The sequence below is a fragment of the Arachis hypogaea genome, chromosome 1 (assembly GCF_003086295.3).
Source record: "Arachis hypogaea cultivar Tifrunner chromosome 1, arahy.Tifrunner.gnm2.J5K5, whole genome shotgun sequence".
Lineage (NCBI taxonomy): Eukaryota > Viridiplantae > Streptophyta > Magnoliopsida > Fabales > Fabaceae > Arachis > Arachis hypogaea.
This window is the reverse complement of record NC_092036.1, coordinates 24,266,222-24,275,542: the sequence shown is the minus strand read 5'-3', so window position 1 is coordinate 24,275,542 and position 9,321 is coordinate 24,266,222. Positions and strand designations below refer to the sequence as shown.

The 9,321-nt window shown below is 37.2% G+C and overlaps 1 non-coding gene across 1 annotated transcript; it reads right to left on the bottom strand.

Moving 5' to 3' along the window:
* Positions 1-7,348: 7,348 nt before the first annotated feature.
* On the bottom strand, positions 7,349-7,452 carry LOC112711353 (small nucleolar RNA R71). The gene has a single exon (XR_003157445.1). It is a non-coding gene; the product is annotated as a small nucleolar RNA R71 (small nucleolar RNA).
* Positions 7,453-9,321: the final 1,869 nt, after the last annotated feature.

Here is a 9,321-nt window from a genome sequence, read left to right as displayed (position 1 = left end):
CCATCTGGGTGGTGAACAAGAAGAATCCTCTATGAAGTGCCCAACAATCCTCCTAGACCCATCTATTTGAGCACTATTCCCACCTTGTATTCAACTCTTGAAGTATCAACCAAAATGAGCCTTGATTTGCAACGCCAACCACGAAACATCTTTTGCTTACGCTTCATCCCACAAAGCATCCTAAGTTGACCATCCGTTTCAAGCAAGCCATACTCAAGTGGGACAATAAAGCTAATAGAAATGAATTTTACCCACTCAAGTGAAGGAGTAGATGACAACCTAGGCAAAGATGCTTCCAACGATCTTGACAAAGCATATTCCATTCCCATCCTTCTATTTCTAAGGACTTCCACCTCTTCACAAGATTTCTCTAATTCAATCCTTTGTTCATTAATACTATCTAAGCCTTTTCCCTTAATCAAACTATAATTAGGAGGGTGAAAGAAGTTTACCTCCACAACATTTTCAAATGCACCGGGAGAAAGTTCTTCAAGTTCAAAGGATTCTCCACTACTAGAACTTGATGCTTACTCTTCATTGCCATGGGAACTCAATTCTTTCTCTATCCCATCCAAGTCTTCATATGGAATATGCCTTGGAAGGTGTGCACTTTCCTCCCTAGCATCAATTTCAATCATCTTGGAGGGATTTTCTTCAACTCTATGTTCCCATGGAGGCTCCGCATCTCCTAAGTCTTCTACCACTTCTTCCTTGTCTTCAACAATTAAAGCTTCCCCCAATTGTTCCAATACAAAGCAACTTCCCTCATTTCCCACCGGGGTTTCCAATCTCTCCTTCATGCTATGTTTTTCATTTGATTCTCCACATGTAGCCATGGGAGTTCCTTGAGTGTTCAACCATTGGGAGGCTAATTGATTTATTACCGCATCCAAGGCGGCCATGAAATTTTGCACATCCCTTTTCATCTCTTCTTGCCATTGAACAAGAACACCAAGGGTTTCATCCATTAGAGATTGGGGTGGGGTGGAAGGATTCATCATTTTGGGGAAAGGGTTCATAGTAGGAAGATGGTTCTTCTTGGTAGAGTTATAGTGGTTCAATATTCTCTACTCTTTCCACTTGTTGCACAACACACTCCATGGTTGCTTGAAATTGATCCAATGCTTCCTTGAGACGATCCCTTGACTCTTGTTCCTCTTGGATTATATGATTAGGATCATGTGGCTCTTGGATCGATGGACATGAATATTCTTCCATGTGAGGTTGTGGTGGAAAGTAGTATTCATCTTGTGGTTGAAAATTTTCATATATTGGAGGTGGTTCATCTTGGTAATAATATGGAGGGGGTGGCTCTTGAAAGGGTTGATATTGTGGTGGTTCCATATATGGCTCATATGGCTCAAAAGTTGGTTGGTGTGATGGATATGGATTAGGGTCATATGAAGGTGGTTGGTAAGAAGGGGCTTGTGAGTATGGTTGAGAATTATGTTGGGGGTATGGATCATAGGCATATGGTGGTGGTTCTTGAAAGTCACAAGGAGATTCACCATATCCATTTGATTGGTATGCATCATAGAATGGCTCTTCTTCATAGTGCATTGGTGGAGGTTGTTGCCATGAAGATTGATCATATACATATGGTTCCTCCCACCTTTGATTGTTCCATCCTTGATACACATCTTGATTGTAATCTCCACTCCCTACAACATAGTTGTAATCACACTCATAGCCAAAATGAGAATTCAAGGTGAAAAGAGAAAATAAAAACAAAAGCTACTAAGAAATAATGAAACAAAGTCCTAACTAGCAAGCAATCCAAAAAAAAATCAAACTATTCGCAATATTCACATATATACAATAACCAATAACATAACACCATTGCGATTCCCCGGCAACGGCACCATTTTGATGAACGGATTTTTGACGGTATAGAATTTCACAAATGAATTCTCGTTGCAAGTATAGTTTCCAAACCAATCAAAAATCCTTTCATACAAAAGATTGTTTGTCACAAGTAACAAACCCCTAATTTTATAAACCGAAGTATTCAAACCTCGGGTCGTTCTCCCTAGAAATTATAATAAAGTGCCTTGTTATTGGTTAGAAATGTGTTTTGGGGTTTTGGATAAGAAGCATGAAAAGTAAATGGCAATGAAAATAAACTAACAACTATAAAAGGCTCTTGGCAAGGTATGAAAATTAGAAGTCCTATCCTAGTTATCCTTCTCAATTATGATGAGAATTGTTCATTGCTACCACTTAGTTAACACTTACTAAATAAAGGAAAGCCAAGTGGATGAATTGACTTGAGCCACAAGTCCTAGCCAACTCCCAAGGAAAGACTAGCTTTAGTGCACTCCAAACCAATTAGCAATCTCTCCAATTACCACTCAACAAAGGAATTAGATAACTCAAGTGTCACTAATTACTCTACCTAGGCCAAGAGGAACAAAATCTATACTGTATCTAGAAGAGACATTTCAACAAACACATAAAGTGCAATAGAAGTAAACATTATTAAATGCAAGAATTAAAGGAATCTACAACTACAAAAACAAGAGATCAACAATAGAAAAGCAAAGAAAACACATTTATTATGAATTACCTCTTACTGAATTGGAAGAATGTAGAAGGAACGATACTGGATCTACAACAAAATATAAGAACAACATAAAGGAAATTACAACAAAAGAATAGAAGAAGATGAATGTAGCAACAAAGAATTGAGAGATAGAAGTAGAAGAAAGCAAAGATTAAAACCTAGATCTAAGAACTAAACCTAATCCTAATCCTAATTCTAGAGAGAAGAGAGAGCTTCTCTCTCTAGAAACTACCTCTAAACTAATCCTAGTGAGTGTGAATGATTGGAATCCCCCTTGCTCTTCAATCCTTGGCCTTAAATAGCAGTTTAGGCGCCAAAGTTGGTTGAGATTGGGCCCCACAACCCTTCAGAATTTGTTGGCTACGTTTTCATTAAAAAATCATAAAACAGCACCGATGCGTACGCGCACAACACTCGTACGCGTCCATGGGGTGATTCGCAGGTGCGCGCAAGCGCCAGGTGCGCGTGCGCATCCATGGGCGAGTTCAACTTCTTTGACTTTTCATGATTTCTCCACTTTGCATGCTTTTCTCTTCACTCCTTTGATCCATTCCTAGCCTTTTCAATCTGAAATCACTAACAAACACATCAAGGCATCTAGTGGAATCAAAGGTGAATAAAAATCATCAAATTAAGGGTCTAAAAGCATGTTTTCACATCTAATCACAAATAAGGAGACAATCACAAAACCATGCTATTTCATTGAATAAATATGGGTAAAAGGTGATAAAATCTCTTTAAATCAATACAAGATAAACCGTCAAAACGGGGTTTATCAGGTGTATAGCGGCCGGAGCTGGTGTGTCCGACTTGTTGGACTTGGTGATGGTGCTGATCCTTCGTTCCTAGAGGGTGGGGGTGCCTGCAAGGGACTCCAATGCTTAAGTTAGCAAGGGTATTAAGCAGGTATTGAGTAGAATCAGAGTATGAGTTATACCAGGGTGCTTGATGAGCGGATAATTTATACGCTTTTTGGCATTGTTTTTAGGTAGTTTTTAGTAAGTTCAAGCTACTTTTAGGGATGATTTCATTAGTTTTTATGTTAAATTCACATTTATGGACTTTACTATGAGTTTGTGTGTTTTTCTATAATTTCAGGTAATTTCTGGCTGAAATTGAGGGACTTGAGCAAAACTCTGAAAAAGGCTGACAAAAGGACTGCTGATGCTGTTGGAATCTGACCTCCCTTCACTCAAAATGGATTTTCTGGAGCTACAGAACTCCAAATGGCTCGCTCTTAACGGCGTTAAAAAGTAGACATCCAGAGCTTTCCAGCAATATATAATAGTCCATACTTTATTTGGGAATTGACGACGTAAAGTGGCGTTCAACGCCAAGTACATGCTGCTGTCTAGAGTCAAACGCCAGAAACACGTCACGACCCGGAATTGAACGCCAGAAACACGCTATAACTCGGCGTTCAACTCCAAGAGAAGCCTCAGCTCGTGAATAGATCAAGCTCAGCCCAAACACACGCCAAGTGGGCCCCAGAAGTGGATTTATGCATCAATTACTTACTCATCTAAACCCTAGTAGCTAGTCTAGTATAAATAGGATAATTTACTATTGTATTGGACATCTTTTGATCACTTTAGATCTTAGGATCATCTTGGGACGATTAGTTCTCAGATCATGGGGGCTGGCCATTCGGCCATGCCTGAACCTTTCACTTCTGTATTTTCAATGGTGGAGTTTCTACACACCATAGATTAAGGGTGTGGAGCTCTGCTGTACCTCAAGTTTCAATACAATTACTATTATTTTCTATTCAATTCTCCTTATTCTTATTCCAAGATATACGTTACACTTCAACTTGATGAATGTGATTATCTGTGACACTCATCATCATTCTCACCTATGAACGCGCGTAACTGACAACCACTTCCGTTCTACCTTAGACCGGGCGCATATCTCCTAGATTTCCCAACAGAATCTTCGTGGTATAAGCTAGATAGATGGCGGCATTCATGGGAATCCGAAAAGTGTAACCTTGTCTGTGGTATTCCGAGTAGGATTCCAGGAATCTGGAAAGTCTAACCTTGTCTGTGGTATTCCGAGTAGGATTCCGGTATTGAATGACTGTGACAAGCTTCAAACTCCTAAAGGCTGGGCGTTAGTGACAGACGCAAAAGAATCAAGGGATTCTATTCCAACCTGATTGAGAACCGACAGATGATTAGCCGTGCTATGACAGAGCATAGGACCATTTTCACTGAGAGGATGGGATGTAGCCATTGACAACGGTGATGCCCTACATACAGCTTGCCATGGAAAGGAGTAAGAAGGATTGGATGAATGTAATAAGAAAATGGAGATTCAAGAGGAGCACAGCATCTCCATACGCCTATCTGAAATTCCCACTATTGATTTACATAAGTATTTCTATCCTATTTTATTTTCTGTTTATTATTTATTTTCGAACTTATCATAAACCATTTAATCTGCCTAACTGAGATTTACAAGGTAACCATAGCTTGCTTCATACCAACAATCTCTGTGGGATCGACCCTTACTCACGTAAGGTATTACTTGGATGACCCAGTACACTTGCTGGTTAAGTTGAACGGAGTTGTGACCACACATAGTTGTAAACCATGGTATTGGCATCATGTTTTTGGCGCCATTGCCAGGGAAAGAAAAAGCAATGAATTTTACAAAATGCAATAACATATGAATCACAATTTTGTCCACCAAGTTTTTGGCGCAGTTGCCGGGGATTGTTCGAGTATGGACAACTGACGGTTCATCTTGTTGCTCAGATTAGGTAATTTTCTTTTTATTTTCTTTTCAAAAATCTTTCAAAAATTTTTCTTTCTTTTTCGTTTTTTCCAAAAATATTTTTGAAAAAATTAATAAAAATTCAAAAAAAATCATAAAATCATAAAAATAAAAAATATTTTATGTTTCTTGTTTGAGTCTTGAGTCAATTTTTAAGTTTGGTGTCAATTGCATGCTTTAAAAATTTTTTCTTGCAATTTTCGAAAATTTCATGCATTCATAGTGTTCTTCATGATCTTCAAGTTGTTCTTGGTAAGTCTTCTTGTTTGATCTTGATGTTTTCTTGTTTTGTGTTGTTTGTTGTTTTTCATATGCATTTTTCGTTTGTTAGAGTCCATGCATTAAAGATTTCTAAGTTTGGTGTCTTGCATGTCTTCTTTGCATCAAAAATTTTTCAAAAATATGTTCTTGATGTTCATCATGATCTTCAAAGTGTTATTGGTGTTCATCTTGACATTCATAGTGTTCTTGTATGCATTCCTTGTTTTGATCAAAAAAGAAAAGAGAAAAACACAATTATGACGTTTTAATTTTAATTATTTTTCTCTCTCTTAATTAAAATTTTAAAAATCAAAAAATATCTTTCCCTTGTTTTTCTCATAATTTTTGAAAATTTGAGTTGACTTAGTCAAAAATTTTCAAAAATTAGTTGTTTCTTATAAGTCAAGTCAAATTTTCAAAAATTTAAAAATCTTATCTTTTCAAAATCTTTTTCAAAAATCATATCTTTTCCAATTTTTTCTCTTTTTCGAAAAATTCAAAAAATTCTTTTTCAATTTGTTTTCAAAATCTTTTTCTTATCTTTATATCATATTTTCGAAATTATGCTAACAATTAATGTGATTGATTCAAAAATTTGAAGTTTGTTACTTTCTTATTAAGAAAGGTTCAATCTTTAAATTCTAGAATCTTATCTTTTAGTTTCTTGTTAGTTAAGTAATTAATTTTAATTTTAAAAATTAAATCTTTTTCAAAATATCTTTTTCTTAAAAATCTTATCTTTTTATCTTATCTTTTTCAAAATTTGATTTCAAAATATCTTATCTAACTTATCTTCTTATCTTTTCAAATTTGATTTTAATATCCTTTTCATCTAACTTTTTGACTTTGTGTTTGTTTCTTATCTTTTTCAAAACCACCTAACTACTTTTCCCTCTCTAATTTTCGAAAATACCACTCTCTTTTTCAAAAATTCTCTTTAATTGTTTTAAATTTTAATTTTAATCATATCTTATCTTTAATTTTCGAAATTACTAACCCCTTTTTCAAAATTATTTTCGAAATTCTCCCTCTCTTTTCTTCTTCTTTTTAATTATTTAATTACTGACACTTCTCTTAACCTCTCTTCATCTAAAAATCCGAACCCATTCTTCTTCACTCTTCCCCCCTTTCTTCTTCTACTAACATAAAGGAATCTCTATACTATGACATAGAGGATTCCTTTTCTTTTCTTGTTTTCTTCTCTTTCATATGAGCAGGAACAAGGAAAAAGGCACTCTTGTTGAAATTGATCCTAAAACTGAAAGGACTCTGAAGAAGAAACTAAGAGAAGCTAAATTACAACAATCTAAAGGAAACCTTTCAGAAACATTAGAACAAGAGAAGGAGATGGCAGCCGAACCCAACAACAATAATGCAAGGAGAATGCTTGGTGACTTCACAAAGCCAACGTCAAAATTTGATGGAAGAAGCATCTCCATTCCTGCCATTGGAGCCAATAATTTTGAGCTTAAACCTTAGCTAGTTGCCTTAATGCAACAAAGCTGCAAGTTCTATGGACTTCCATCTGAAGATCCTTATTAGTTTTTAACTGAGTTCTTGTAGATCTGTGAGACTGTTAAGACAAATGGAGTAGATCCTGAAGTCTACAGACTCATGCTTTTCCCTTTTGCTGTAAGAGACAGAGCTAGAATATGGTTGGATTCACAACCTAAAGACAGCCTGGACTCCTGGGAGAAGCTGGACACGGCCTTCTTGGATAAATTCTTTCCTCCTCAAAAGCTGAGCAAGCTTAGAGTGGATGTTCAGACCTTCAAACAAAAAGATGGTGAATCCCTCTATGAAGCTTGGGAAAGATACAAGCAGTTGATCAAAAGGTGTCCATCTGACATGTTTTCAGAATGGACCATATTAGATATATTCTATTATGGTCTATCTGAATTTTCGAAAATGTCACTGGACCATTCTGCAGGTGGATCCATTCACCTAAAGAAAACACCTGCAGAAGCTCAAGAACTTATTGACATGGTTGCAAATAACCAATTCATGTACACTTCTGAGAGGAATTCTGTGAGTAATGGGACATCTCAGAGGAAGGGAGTTCTTGAAATTGATGCTCTGAATGCCATATTGGCTCAGAACAAAGTGTTGACTCAGCAAGTTAACATGATTTCTCAAAGTCTGAATGGATGGCAAAATGCATCCAACAGTACTAAAGAGGCAGCTTCTGAAGAAGCTTATGATCCTGAGAACCCTACAATAGCAGAGGTAAATTACATGGGTGAACCTTATGCAAAACACCTATAATTCATCATGGAGAAATCATCCAAATTTCTCATGGAAGGATCAACAAAAGCCTCAACAAGGCTTTAACAATGGTGGACGCAATAGGCTGACCAATAGCAAGCCTTTTCCATCATCTTCTCAGCAACAGACAGAGAATTCTGAACAAAACACTCTAATTTAGCCAATCTAGTCTCTGATCTGTCAAAGGTCACTTTCAGTTTTATGAGTGAAACAAGATCCTCCATCAGAAATCTGGAGGCACAAGTGGGCCAGCTGAGTAAGAAAGTCTTTGAAACTCCTCCTAGTATTCTCCCAAGCAATACAGAAGAGAATCCAAAAGGAGAGTGCAAGGCCATTGATGTAATCAACATGGCCGAATGCACAAGGGAGGAGGAGGACGAAAATCCTAGTAAGGAAGACCTCCTGGGACGTCTCTCAAGCAAGAAGGAGTTTCCTATTAAGGATCCAAAGGAATCTGAGGCTCATATAGAGACCATAGAGATTCCATTAAATCTCCTTCTGCCATTCATGAGCTCTGAAGACTATTCTTCCTCTGAGGAGAATGAAGATGTGACTGGAGAGCAAGTTGCTCAATATTTAGGAGCTATCATGAAGCTGAATGCCAAGTTGTTTGGTAATAAAACTTGGGAAAGTGAGCCTTCCTTGCTCATTAGTGAACTAGATACCTGGATTCAGCAAATTTTACCTCAAAAGAGACAAGATCCTGGCAAGTTCTTAATACCTTGTACCATAGGCACCATGACCTTTGAAAAAGCTCTATGTGATCTGGGGTCATGGATAAATCTTATGCCACTCTCTGTAATGGAGAAGCTGGGGATCATTGAGCTACAACCTGCCTTGTTCTCATTACAATTGGCAGACAAGTCATTAAGACAAGCTTATGGAGTAGTAGAGGACGTGTTAGTAAAGGTTGAAGGCCTTTACATCCCTGCTGATTTCATAATCTTAGACACTAGGAAGGAAGAGGATGAGTGAATCATCCTTGGAAGACCTTTCCTAGCCACAACAGGAGCTGTGATAGATGTCAACAGAGGAGAATTAGTCCTTCAATTGAATGGGGACTACCTTGTATTTAAGGCACATGGCTATCCCTCTGTGACAAAAGAGAGTAAGCACAAAGAGCTTCTCTCAGTTCAGAGTCAAGAAGAGCCCCCACAGTCAAACTTTAAGTTTGGTGTTGGGAGGCCACAACCAAACTCTAAGTTTGGTGTTAAGACCCCATATCCAAACTCTAAGTTTGGAATTGGGACTATACAAACATTGACCTGATCATCTTGTGGCTCCATGAGAGCCCACTGTCAAGCTAATGACATTAAAAGAGCGCTTGTTGGGAGGCAACCCAATTTTATTTATCTAATTTTAATTTTATTTTATTGTTATTTTGTGTTTTATTAGGTACATGATCATGTGGAGTCACGAAAAAAAATATAACAATTAAAAACAGAATCAAAAAA